Source organism: Chionomys nivalis, chromosome 6 (genome assembly GCF_950005125.1).
Source record: "Chionomys nivalis chromosome 6, mChiNiv1.1, whole genome shotgun sequence".
In the NCBI taxonomy this organism is placed as follows: Eukaryota; Metazoa; Chordata; class Mammalia; order Rodentia; family Cricetidae; genus Chionomys; species Chionomys nivalis.
This window is the reverse complement of record NC_080091.1, coordinates 77,365,275-77,378,880: the sequence shown is the minus strand read 5'-3', so window position 1 is coordinate 77,378,880 and position 13,606 is coordinate 77,365,275. Positions and strand designations below refer to the sequence as shown.

Sequence of the window (13,606 nt, the reverse complement as noted above, 5' to 3'; positions counted from 1 at the left end):
TGTGAACTCCCATACTGATCTTCTCAAGTGCACTGACAGCAAGAGCATGGGCTCTCCTGGCTCTAGACATTGCCTTGATTCCCTCTTATGTAAATGTTATCCAGTAACGCTGCTATAAAGAAAAGAAGCATCTTTAATAACTGTCTAGCCCTCTCTTCAAGTCATGCAATGGATTCAGCCACTTGGTCATCTCGGCAAACTCAGCAGGAATGAAATCAAGCTCGATATTTCTGCAACACTTCTGTTCTCCCCATGTCTTCCAGGACCTGCATTGTATTTTTCCCAGTGAAGTCAGATCCAGGCTAATATTGTCATGATTGGCAGTTGTCCTTAGCATTCAGACACCCCTCAAAGTCAATACAGAGCTGAAGAGAATGACTAGGAATCCAGAGTTCCCAGGCCTATTCCAAACCTTCTGCATTTCTCTACAGAGACAGGTTGGCTGCTTCTCACATCTGTACACAGTATCCACATCCAAATATCTGTACAGAGTACCAACATCCTCACATCTGTACACAGTACCCACATCCTCGCATCTGTGCACAGTATCAACATCCTCACATCTGTACACAGCACCCACATCCTCACATCTGTGCACAGTATCAACATCCTCACATCCATACACAGCACCCACATCCTCACATCTGTGCACAGCACCCACATCCTCACTTCCCCACACAGTACCCACATCCTCACAGCTGTGCACAGCACCCACATCCTCACTTCCCCACACAGTACCCACATCCTCACATCTGTACACAGTACCAACATCCTCACATCCATACACAGCACCCACATCCTCACATCTGTGCACAGCACCCACATCCTCACTTCCCCACAGAGTACCCACATCCTCATTAACTGCTCAGGACCCATTAACTATGAGCCAGGGGTTTTGACTGGATGGAGTCAGTTCTGAGGTAAGGTGTGTTGTGTTAGCACTGAGATAATCCTCTTTTTCTACATCCTAGAACATCGCAGCCTCCGCCCTCTGGTTGCAATGGATTTGAAGGGCAGGAAGGAGGAGACAGTGGTATCTCTCTCTTGTTTCTCCTCTTTTCTCCTCTCGCACTTCATGTGCTCAGTTGGAATTAACTATCGTAGGAGGCTACTTCAGAGCAAATCACAGTGTCCTTGGCCCATTTTGTCAGGATACAGAACAAAGCACAGGGCTGTTCTGAAGGTCTCATTTCTGTGCTCGAAGATCTCAGGCAGCATGGCTAGGGACCTGGCTGAAATTGCTGTCCTCTGCTGTAATGCATGGATTGAATTATTATGCTGAGAATCTCATCATCAACAACATAAAGATCAAACATTTTAACCTCTGTTCAGGCAAAGATTGCATTCATCGTTACTGTTGATTTTGAAGCCATTTCAGATTATCTCCCTGGACCATTTCAGAGGATGCTGCGGGCACGATGCCCTGTTGCTGGGACCGGGGTAGGCAGTGGGGTCACAGAGCATGTGCTCTTGGTTACAGGAGAAGACGTGCGTATGTGAAAAGGAGGAAAGGAGAGACCACTGAGGGCAGCTGTTGGACAGGGGTGTATGATGTCACTGTGCCTGGGTTTTACCTCCAATCTATTGTGATATGGCCGACATCTGTAAAGACCTTCAACTCGAGCCTTTACCAATTGTGCGTTCTCTCGGACTCTGCATTCATTGTGAATCGTCCATTTGCCCCCTCAGAAGACAGCAGTGCTTTCCCTTTGCCAAAATCCTACGGAACAAAGCCGTATGTTTCCCCAGCATGCCAGGATGGGATGGTGTCTGAATTACTCTGGCTCTGGAAAGTGAAAGTTCTGTTGGTTAGGACTCAGTGCTTTGAACCAGTGTGTCTGTATGCACGTCTGTGCCGTACATGAACACACTGTGCATAAGGAGGCCAGAAGAGGGTGTTGGATCCCCTGGGTGTGGATGGCTACGAACCACCGTGTGGATGCTGGGAACGGAATATGGGTCTTCTGGAAGAGCAACCGGCGGTCCTAACTGCTGAGCCATCTTCAGCCACTGATTAGACCTTAATGATACTGCTGAACGCCCCGCCCCCAAGTCTTCCATATTCTCTAAGACATCAGGCGATACGTTTGATGGCCGACACTGTAGTTACGCCTTCTGTAGAGCTAAAATCATCCTGCCTGACAGTTCTCCAGTCACTACGCAAAGCGCTGGGCACATTCCAAGACCCACCCACAGACCGTGGAGTCCTAGCCCACAGAGGGAAATTCTCCCATCTGAAGGCTCTCTGCAGCTGCACCGTGAATGGTGCTTCAGGCCAGCGCACTCCCCACCCCCTGCTTCTTAGTCTGTCTTGTCCTTTCTTTTTTGGACAAGCATCATGTAATTTGGGGCCATAGATATTGGGTAATTACTATAGCAATGACTTCAGGCATAAGGAAATATAATTACAGTCCAATTTCAGCTTGTTTCCATGACAACGGGGCAATTGCAATTGATCAGCAGTTTTCTTTCTAAACAGATCCATGAGTCCCATTCAAATAAAATGCTAATGAGCAATTAAATATCCTCGTCAAAAAAAAAAAACCCTACAGTTGTTAGGAAAGACTGGAAGCAGACTCAATCAGGTGTGGCATCTTTTTGACAGGCACCCTGGATTCTGGGATCCTGTAAAATATGTGATGCTCAGCAGACCATAGAGGACCAAATTGTCTGTCAATTACAACAGAGACAGGAAACGGGAGACACCCTGAAGTCTTAAAATAAACGGTCTAGAGATGGGAGCTAGGGAGCTGTCTGATTGTCCCTGTATCACAGGACAAGGAGTTCCCTAGCACATCTCTCAAGCTCTGGACTCCTCTGGCATCCTTGCTGCCTACCCTTCTCCTCTGTTGCCCCAGTAGAAAAACCTCTCTCCTATCACGTGAATCAGTTTCCTCTAGGTTTGTGCTCTGGCAACAAAATGCAAGTCATCATGGCCATCATCTCTATCTCTGGTGACACTACCGTGTGTTTATAAAGTGCTTTACAACAGATTGTGCCGTATTTGACCTTATGCTAATACCGGGAGCCAGCAGGTTAGTTTAGCAGATCCAGGGACTGACTTGACTCAGGCCACCCAGCTCCTGAGTTACAATTCCTACGACCCTGCCTCCTCATCTGCAGCTTCCCTCAGATCAGCTACTATTGATCCACCAATAAATACCCTTTCCCTAGACTTAGGCAGCCCAGGTTGACTTCTAGCCAGTTTCAAATTTCCATTTAATTTTTTTTGACAGGTTTTCTCTGTAGTTTTGGAGCTGGCCTGGAACCAGCTCTTGTAGACCAGGCTGGCCTCAAACTCACTGAGATCCGCCTGCCTCTACTTCCCGAGTACTAGGATTGAAGGTGTGCACCACCACCACCTGGCTCATTCAATCATTTTTAAAGTCTCTATTCGCTGTTTAAATTAGCCACAAGTCTTATGGGTGGAGGATAAATGGTCAAGTATAATTTATCTTTTCTGGAAACCGTCAAGGCCAAGCGACAGAAAACACACCCTGTGCCCGGGGAGCCTTGAGCTGTGTCAAGATTTCACTGGAGAGACGTCTCATGATGCCAACTGTGGCCTCTCCCTTTTCTGGCAGGTGACAGTGATGATGCCCTCCTCATCGTGGGAGGAAACTAGAGGATGAGGTGGATGATTACTGACTTGCAGAGCGTGGACCCCAGTAAAATAAAAATACAGTGTTTGTGTATCTGTTCACGCAACAACACCTGAATGCCTAGAGTGTGCTGGGGGCTAGAAATACAGGCAGGGTTGGTCATAAGACTCAGGGAGAGGAAGAAACTGGGAGGAGACTTTGCTATGCTTTCAATAAGAAGGGCTGGCATTGGAGGCTTGGTCTTAGAGGGTGGCACCATCTCAAGAGGCTCTGTAAAATGTAGGTGGCGCTTAGCTTGAGAGTGCAGGTGTGGGTCCTTAGGGTCCCTGGCCCTGTCCTGTCTTTTCTCTTTGTTTCCTGTCCACCACGATGTGAACAGTGTTTTCCTGATGCCTGCTCCCACTGCCAGGATGGTCTACCCAAGTGCATGGGAACCAGCAGCTGTGGACCAGTTCTTCTGAAGTCATGAGCCAAAAAGATCAATTTCCCCGGAAGTTACTTTTGTCCAATAGTCCGGACACGGTTATGCAAAAATCAACAGGCTGATAAGACGAAGGGGAGCAGAGGGGACTTCTTCCCTGGGGAAGGCATAGCCGCACAGAAAACGGAGGAGCGAGGGGGAATTAAGTGAAGGAAATAGAGATGGGGTTGTTTCAGTTGAAAACCACAACATATCAAAGATGCCGGTTGAGGTTGTAGCCACATCTCTGCCATTAGGAATACTAGCATCTGTCTGAAGCTCAGTTTCACTGCTTGTAGAATGCAGGCAGTAGCTAGAGACTCAAACTTAAATCCTTTTTTAAAAAAGATTTTTATTTCTTTTATTTATGTACATGCCTGTCTATGTGGACATGTTTACACATGAGTACACATGAGTACACATGAGTGAGGCCAAAGGTGCCGGATTCCCTGGAGCTGGAACAGATAGTGAGCTACCTGACGTGGGTGCTGGGAATTGAACTCGGGTTCTCTGGAAGAGCAGTACAAACTCTTAACCACTGAGTCATCTCTCCAAGCCCCTGCCCGGAATTGTTTATGTATATTTCTACCAGCAAGGGATGAAGGTTCCAACCGTTATATGTTCTTGCTAATACTTAAAAAACAAAACCAACTATCTTTTCGGCTGTAGTTCATGTGTGTGCGACATGTTTCCCTGTTGAACAAACAGGGCTTATTTGTAACAAATTTCTTCTTTTCTTCTTTCCTTCCTTCCTCTCCCTCCTTCCTTTCTTTCTTCCTTCTTTCCTTCCTTTCTTCTTTCTCTCTCTTTTTCTAAGAAATGTCTATCCAAATTCTTTACCTATTTTCTAAAGAAGTTTTTTTGGACCTTTTATTACTGAATTGTAAAAGATCTTTGCCGGCCCTGAACATGCTGATCTTATCAGAGCTATTGTTTAAATGTGTGGAGTTTTTGCATTCTTTGAACTCACTGGAGACACAAAATCCCTCTAATCCTGTATCTTGTAACCTGGATCAATTTTTCTCAGAAGCCTAATAGATTTTTATGAGTATCAGTTCCTTAGGACTTTGTTTTTGATAGGACCTTTCTTTGTGGCCCAGGTTGGCTTGCTTTAAACAAGTAAGGTATTTGTGCCTGAATCATAAAGGTATTGTCTGTGGTTTTGTTTGCTCGCTTGTGACATCTTTACCTGTTTGTGTAAAGTTAGCACACGCCTATAGAAAGAGATGGAAATTCTCCCTTATTCTGTTTTCCCCTCCTTGCTGTCTTTCTGATAGAATCTCACTATGAAGCCTCAGCTTTCTCACCTGTAAACTGGAGATAATAAGAATCTTAGAGAGTTGCGGCATGGCATGAGTTCATCTACGCAAAGCACATTAATGCTACTATTGAGAGGTCACTTTAATAAATGCCATTGGAGATTCTCCAAGAAAGAAGAGTCTGCAAACAAAGGAACCTGCTATATACAACATCCTTCTTAGAGACTCGCATGGTGCATAACAGAGTTATGTAAAGTCCTAAGTAAAATTCTTAACATACATGTATACCAAACATATTTACCAAGATGGCTCTTCCTCTTTTTTTACATGTAACATTCATTTCATCCGCTTTCTGTTATTGCTGTTTCTGAGACAGGGAACCGCTATGTAGCCCCGCTTGATCTGAAACTCACAATGTAGCTAAGGCGAGCCTTGAACTCACAGCAGTCCCGCTGCCTCAGCCTATCAAATGCTGGCATGTTTATACAACATCCTTTTTGAAATAGATTATCAATTGTATTTAATTAACAAAGGAAATGCTATTAAATTGTTAAAAGCCATCATGGTTTAAATTTCACTTTCCCAGATGCATGCTTAAATTAAAAACAGCAGCCAAGGAGCCATGAAGGCTTCTGAGCTACAGAAAGAGCAGGGTTCCTTGAAAGCCCCAAGGAAAGCCTTGGGTGTCCTGCGACTCACTGACTGCAAGTGAACTTCACCTGCCTCTGCCTCTCGAGTGCAGGGATTAAAGGCGTGTGCTACACCACCCGGCTTCATTTCTAAATCTTCATACAGTCAACTGAAAGTAATTTTAGTAAGCCCTATTTTTCATGTTTTTCCACTTGTAAGTAGGGCAGATGAGGAGAACTTCAACTGCACTGCAGGGCATTCATATCATCAGGCGGTGGTGGCGCACGCCTTTAATCCCAGGCACTGGGGAGGCAGAGGCAGGCGGATCTCTGTGTGTTCGAGGACAGCCTGGTCTACAGAGCTAGTTCTTGGACAGCCAGGGCTACACAGAGAAACCCTGTCTTGAAAAAGGAAACAAAACAAAACAAAATATGTTCTGTACCCAAAGTGGAGGTTTCCAAACAAAAGTCAACAATAAGACCAGGTGATATCACCTATGCAGTCATGGGGTTGCTTGACCCAATGTGGAATTTTCCATGATTTCTTAAAGCCTTCAGGAAAACCCTCAAGAGGTAAATGGAACACAGAACTTACGGGAAGAGAACGTGTAAGAGTTCAAAGCAACTCTATAAGACACAAGGGACCAGTAAAGCCGCAACCGACTGCAAAAGAAAGTGTGTTTTCAAAGGACCCTCTTGCACAAAGGTGGGCTCTGAGGATGCGACTTCATGAGCCTTGGTCCCTCTTTAGTAGTGTTGAGCTTCATTCCGCTACAAGGTGAAAAAGATCCGCATTCGTGTTTACAGCATGAGAAATGGAAATGAAATCGGGATTGGCCCCCACCGGACACCAGTCAGCATTATGGAGAGTCCCCCACCCCACTACAGCGGCAGGTGGATGAGGAATGGCCTGCACCAGACAACAGTCAGCACTATGGAGCAACTCCACTATAGCGGCCGGTTAACTACTGGTTGCTCTGCTTTCCTTCCAGCTAAGGCCTTTCCTTCCACAGGGTTTAATCACTCTAAAGGGCTACAGTTAAAGTTGGCCATTTTCTTTCTTTTCTTTTTGGTTTTTCGAGACAGGGTTTCTCTGTGGCTTTGGAGCCTGTCCTGGAACTAGCTCTGTAGACCAGGCTGGTCTCGAACTCACAGAGATCCGCCTGCCTCTGCCTCCCGAGTGCTGGGATTAAAAGTGTGTGCCATCATCGCCCGCAAAGTTGGCCATTTTCTTCCGTGGTAAGAACGTTGGAAAGCAAACACAGGCTTGTCAAGCAGAGTCAGAGCTGGTTAGAGCTAACACGTGCGGCTGGTGAACACTGTGCTAGCTCAGCGGGTGTCCACCTGTCTGAGGGTTTTGTATCACAACAGTATCCACTAGGATTTCCTTACTGTCACACACTCTAGGGGGCATTTTTGTCTTTGGTGGGTGTTAGGGAGCTGGGTACCAGCACTCACTAACAGGCTGAAGAAAACCTGGTCCCTGAGTTCACGAGTCAGCCTCGTAAGAAGCAAGCAAATCAACTATTTCCATAGCTAGTAATATATTCTTTGTTGAGTCAGGCTGGAGATGCTAATGAGTACAGCAAGGCTGAAGAAATCAGACCGGAGGGTTGGGGTGGCTTCTCCAAAGGGACGATTTCCAAGAGCAGTACCCGAGTTTAGTCATCCCTGACTCGCGCGCGCCTCACATCCCAGCACTAGGTGACAAGAGCCCCACCCCAACCCTCCAGGCTCTGGTTCTGAGGTTCTTGATCAGACTAAGAGCCTGTGTCCTATAAGAGGGAGAAAGAAGTGGGGAGAGAGGGAGAGGGAGGACGTTGAAAAGAAAAAGATAAAGGAGGAAGAAAAGAAAGTTAAAGTTAAAGGTTCTGGGAGAGAGCTCACCCCCAAAGCTGCTAGAGGTTTCTTGAGGTATGAGGGTGACCTCACTGAGCCTTGCCTCGCACGTGAGGTATGGACTGTGGCTATCTTTTCTCTGCCCTTAGGGTCATAGGAACCTGTTCATCAGTCAGAGGAACCTTTCTTGAGCCAAGCCAGTGAAGTGCTGCCCTCCACCATCAGTGAGGACAGAGAAACACAGGCTCAACCCTTGTCAAGGTGACTTCTCCATCCAGCACACCGGGTGCCACCCTCACGCCCAGGTGGGACACCTTTATGAAGCTGGCCCTGCCCTCCAAATCCCAAACCCACACTGACCCTCCAGGCATCTCTTTCCTCACCCGGGGACTCTGCCAGAGAGGCACAGGGAAAGGGAAAGTTATTACCTCAGATTGCTTTCCAGGGGCTCCTCATCTGAAGAGAAGGTCCCATTGCTGGCGCCCTGGGGAGCGTGCCTCTGTCCCTCAGCTGGTTCCTCCCCAGACCGCAGGGTGCTCTTCTTTTTCTTTTTGCCAAACAACTTCTTAAAAGGCTGGAACTTGCCTCCCTTCTTCTTGTCTGTGAATTACAAGACAAACACACGGCTGCAGTTGGATAGGGCTGTGCCTCTGAACCTAGGAACAAATTACCACTCAGCCACCCCTGGCCAAGAGAGCCAGGGCAAAGGGCAGCCATAGACAAAGCCCGCTGCTGAGAACACCAGGGCCGCCCAGGCGCCAAGGTGCAGAGTGAGGCAGGGCATAAGCCACAGGCATGGTACACCTTTTGACCCCCAGGCTTCTAGAAGATCAAGAAGAGACTCCAAGCTGTAAGACCATTGGGGCACCCCCCACACCACCCAAGGGTGGTGCTCCCTTTCTTTAACAAAGCTAATGGACAGGGTCATCCTCTGGGAGAAGCTGAGAAAAGCATCCAAGCCACACAGGGATTTAAAAAGCATATAACATAAAACCTCAATCATTCTGTTTTAGCCTTGCCGCATACAGAAGATAATGGTTAACTCTCGGCACAAACTTTGCCCCATTGCCACTCATGACCATATAGTCCCAGCTTATCCCTCATGCCTCCTTTAAAATTCTCCTATGAAGAGACTCCAAGCAGCTGCCATAAACCTCTCCCCGTGTATCACTGTATCTACTAGAGACCGAGGCTTTGCCCCTTCTTCCACTCTGTTCCTTTGAATACAAATTCCTTCGCCTCACTCCAATTCAGCCATGGGACAGAAAGTGTAAACCCTGCTCTGCCAAAAAACCCTGTTCATCAGCTTTCCTTGAGAACCTTGGAGTCATTTTCGGGGTAGACTGGTGACCATCTTTAAAACTGTTTAGGGGGGTGGTGGCGGCACATGCCTTTAATCCCAGCACTCAGGAGGCAGAGACAGGTGGATCTCTGTGAGTTTGAGGCCAGACTGGTCTACAGAGTGAATTCCAGGACAGGTTCCAAAGCTACAGAGAAACCCTGTTTTGAACCCCCCTACAAAAAAAAAAAAAAAAAGCCCAAACCAAACAAAAAGCAAACCTGTTTCATACCCCTTTCACCACCACTGTGCAAGGACCCACTAGAAAGACTAGTCTCCACGACGGCTCTGTGGCATTTAAGAGACATCACTAGTGTCCCTGTCTGTGCACGAGGGATCAGAAGCAGACAGGAACTAACTCACATGTGATCCAGGGAACATATTCTTGAAGTGAGAGTGAGGGTGTCTAAGGAGATGGGACGACAGAAGATCACAGCATGTATTGAAAATCCCCAGGGGAAACACAAAAGCGAACAAGAGTCCCAGAACACTGCGGCCACAGCAGTGTTATAGCGGGACCTGGGTGTGACTGGCAGGTCAGGGATCTAACAAGCCAGCACTGCATTTTCCTGACGAGCCTCAACTGTGGCCTTAATGAGACTTCATTAAAAACAGTGAACCTGAGTGTTCCTTGGAGTTCGAGATCACCCTGGACTATCTAGCGAGTTCCTAGATAGCCTGAGCAAAAACGAAACTGAACCGAGTAAGAAGTGGTTCAAACCCTTTCACTCCAGACTGTGAGATAAGATGCCAAGGAAGCAAACAGAGACGCTGACAGAGGCAAAAACAGACCTCAACTTCAGTGGGACCTCAAGTGAGACCACACTTAAAGGACTCTAACCCATCGGAGGTCTTGGTCCACAGTACACAGTAAGATGAAGGAAATGCACAACACAGTTAAGAACACATTTTAAAATGGTAAAGACAGTCAGGTGTGGTGGCACATTCCTTTACTCTCTGCATTTGGGATGCAGAGGGAGGAAGAGCTAGGTGAATTTGAAGCCAGACTGATCTACACAGTGAGTTCCAGGCCAGCCAGGGCTACACAGTGAGAATCTGTCTCCAAAAAACACAAGATTAAAAAAAAAAGATATGAGGATCTGATTTCAGGCATTTGTATGTGTCCAATGTGTTCAGGCGTGGATATGACAGTGATAATATTGACACCTGGTTCAGCAGGATATCGATGACGCCAGCGGATGGCAAGGCTGAAGACGGGTAAGTGACAGCTGGGCTGGGCAGCGTCACAGTAAACGGTCAATAACTTACAGTATATTCCATTTCCCCTCAAGGCATAATTCTTCCCTCTTCCTTTTATAAAGCTCCCCGTATCTTCCTATTACACACACACAAATTTCTAAGCTCAGATTTTTCTATTAGAAAAATCCCCGAGAGATAACATCTCAAATTAAAAGCACCAGTTAGGATCCCATACCCTCAGCATGGGCCCACAGTCTAGCTCTCCAGGCAGAGCAGAGAAGGGAAGATTATGCTTAGAATTTATAAATAAAGAACAACGAATATCATGCGGCAGACTGGTCAAGGTGGATCTGGAGATGTTCAGGAGAGCTGGAACCAAGGGAGATCATTACAACAAGAAGGTAGCCAAAGCACAGTCTTTAGTCGTTGGACAAGTGACTTGCATGCGAAATCACCAAGTTAACTTAATCTCGTGTCAGCCAGAGGTCCTGGACATCATCTTATTCTCCTGAAAGCCACCAGGGAAAGTATTTGCTGTGCGGTGACATTGTTGAAGTGGTGACCAGAGCGGAGAATACAAACTCAAGGGCATAAACACGCAAGCCCGGAGAGGACGCTGGGACACGGTGACCTTGACCCAGAGCCTGTGTGGGCTTCTTGCAGCGGACTCCTGCAGGGCAGCCTGCCAGGGGAGGGCCGTGAAGCAGGTGCTCTTTTGATTTGGGCTCCACCTTAAGGAGAAACCACGGCTTATCAAGAGTACACGTGCAGGTGTCATGGAGGAAGACCTGTCAAAGTCCAAGTGTCGGTCGGGGCACATCTCGGGGACCCAGGAATGCTGCTTCAGTAATGCCTAGGTAATCACAGTAGAGGGAGAGAGCAGTGACGTGCAACCCCACTCCACACTGGACTGTACGCCCTTCCTTCCAAGCAGGAGAAAGATTTTAAGCTCTAATAACACCAACTTCTCTTTAGAGGAGGACCCAGAACACACTAGCTCATGCCTGCTTGGTGTCTGAGGACATCTTAGGTGGGAAAAGTAACTTCCTATCCTCATTTCCAAAATATATACTATGCTTCCTATCAGAAATATCTTCATATAGTAAGTTTAGAAGTTCATCTTATGATGATTTTACTGTTAAATTTGCTAATATTCTAAGATTAATTTCTGAAAAGATTTAGCAATGACACTTAGGTCTATCCTCCATTTAGACAGTAAAACAAAGTGACATTAATAGATTATTAGTTCTTTTTAAAATTGTTTTTTTACTTTTGAGATTAAACTGTAATTACATCACGCTCCTACTTTCCTCCCTACAAGCTCACCCATATATCCATCCTTGCTCTCTTTCAAATTCGGCCTCTTTTTCATTAATTCTTATTACATACATATATGTATATGAATATACACAAAAATATAGTCCGTATACTGTCACTTGTATGAATATTTTCAGGGTGAGCCATTTGATATCGGATAACTCTTTCCTGGGGAACACTTGCTCGCACAGAATTCCTTAGTTGCCTTTAGTTCTTCGTGTGGGGCTGAGGCCTTGCGCTTGGCTACTGCTGTTGCCCTTGTTCAGCTCATCTTTAGGCAGTTACGATGGTGAACTTCATGGGTATAGAGTAGAAACTCTTTAAATCATAGCAGGAGTTATATATTCTTATTTATTTGATCTCTCCAATTTGTATTCTCAAATATAAGAACTTCTACCCCCCCCCACCCCCAAGCTAGTTCTAAAATAGTTGCAATTCCCTGCCACAAGGACTATTTCTGTAAATCTGGATACGTGTCTATAAACATCCACTAAAAAAATCGTAGGACTTCGGAAGAACATCAGAAGTTGGTTCCATAGCCTTAACTGCCTTAAGGGCACAGCCCCTGGTAGCCGCTATTTTTTTGCAAAGGGCAATTGCTATTGTTAATATTTTTTGTGGTACAGATGGGGCATGGAAGAGTGAAGCAGTCACAACAACATGGCAGAACACAGCACGGTCCTGGGGAACCACCCTGAAACATCCCCAGCACACTGCCCTGGGAGCAGAGTTTAGCAGCCACTCTCCCATGCCGAGAGTCTGAGATGACATCAGAGGATTTTACACCACAAGCTTTACTGTACAAGAGGAAGGAAAACTGTGATCACTAATAACCTTGTGTATTTACTGGCCACAGAGACAGGGTTTTCTCTGAATAACAGCTCTGACTGTCCTGGAACTTGCTTGGTAGACCAGGCTGGCCTCGAACTACCTTAGATCCGTCAGCCTCTGCCTCCCAAGTACTGGGATTAAAGGCGTGTGCTACCACCACCCAATTCTTAGTCCCATCTTTTAGTAGCATCTACTTCCAGCTTCTCTACATCTCACCATCTTTAGCTTTAAGACTGAATTCATGGGTGAGGAGTGGGTACCACATTTTCTTAATATTTCAACACTTTTCTATAATTTTCTTCTTGAAAGAACCTACAGACGCATACATGCTGCTTTAAGACCACAGTGATCTTCAAAGTACTGAATTAAATTGATTTATTTTCATCGTACAATAATTACTTTCCATTTAAAGAAGGACTCATTACCGATCATTTCATGGACAAGATCAAATACCATCAGAGGCATGCACCTCATAATCACCAGTTTACAAAGATAATCCTAAAATTAAAAACCACCAGGAAAGCCAAGCAAATAGGAATCCTTTTCCATTTTTCATATGGATAAAGTTCTTATATGTTCATTTCTAATCCTAAAATTATTAAAGCATCTAACTTCTTTGCCCTGAGCTCTAGGGTATGCTTCCAATTGAGAAACAAATGTCACAATTCAGTTTAAGTATTGTCTTAAATGTGCTAATCTGAGGTTCTCAGAAGCTGATGCCAGGTTTGTAAGGCCAGAACATCTGAAAATCCAGGTAAAATAAGATTCAGAGGCCTAATATGCTATCCCCATTGCTCTCCCAGAGTGGAGACTGTACAGTGCTTATTTGGAAGTTTGTCTTGAAGTCCGGTTTGGTTAAAGAAACTTGACTTTCTTTCTTCCTGCTGTGGGACAATGATCTTGTACCCTGTAAAGATTTATCAGTTGTAGTTCTTTAATAAAGCACTGATTGGCCAGTAGCCAGGAAGGAAGTATAGGCAGGGTGATCAAGCAAGAAGTAGAGGTGGGGCAATGAGAACAAGAGAATTCTGGGAAGAGAAAAGACTCAGTCTGCAGTCCAGACACAGAGGAAGCAAGATGAGAATACCTCTCTGATAAAAGGTACCAAGCCACGTGGCTGACACAAACAA

General features: G+C 45.8%; 1 protein-coding gene across 3 annotated transcripts in view; it reads right to left on the bottom strand.

The window, feature by feature from the left end:
• The window catches only part of Cracd (capping protein inhibiting regulator of actin dynamics), a 48,524-nt gene extending 40,167 nt beyond the window's left edge, over positions 1–8,357 (bottom strand). For 2 of the 3 annotated variants that reach the window (XM_057771116.1, XM_057771117.1), the window contains exon 1: positions 8,218–8,357. The gene's annotated coding sequence lies outside the window, so the exon portion shown is untranslated. The remainder of the gene's footprint in view (positions 1–8,217) is intronic. The other variant, XM_057771119.1, reaches the window with a different exon arrangement.
• Positions 8,358–13,606: the final 5,249 nt, after the last annotated feature.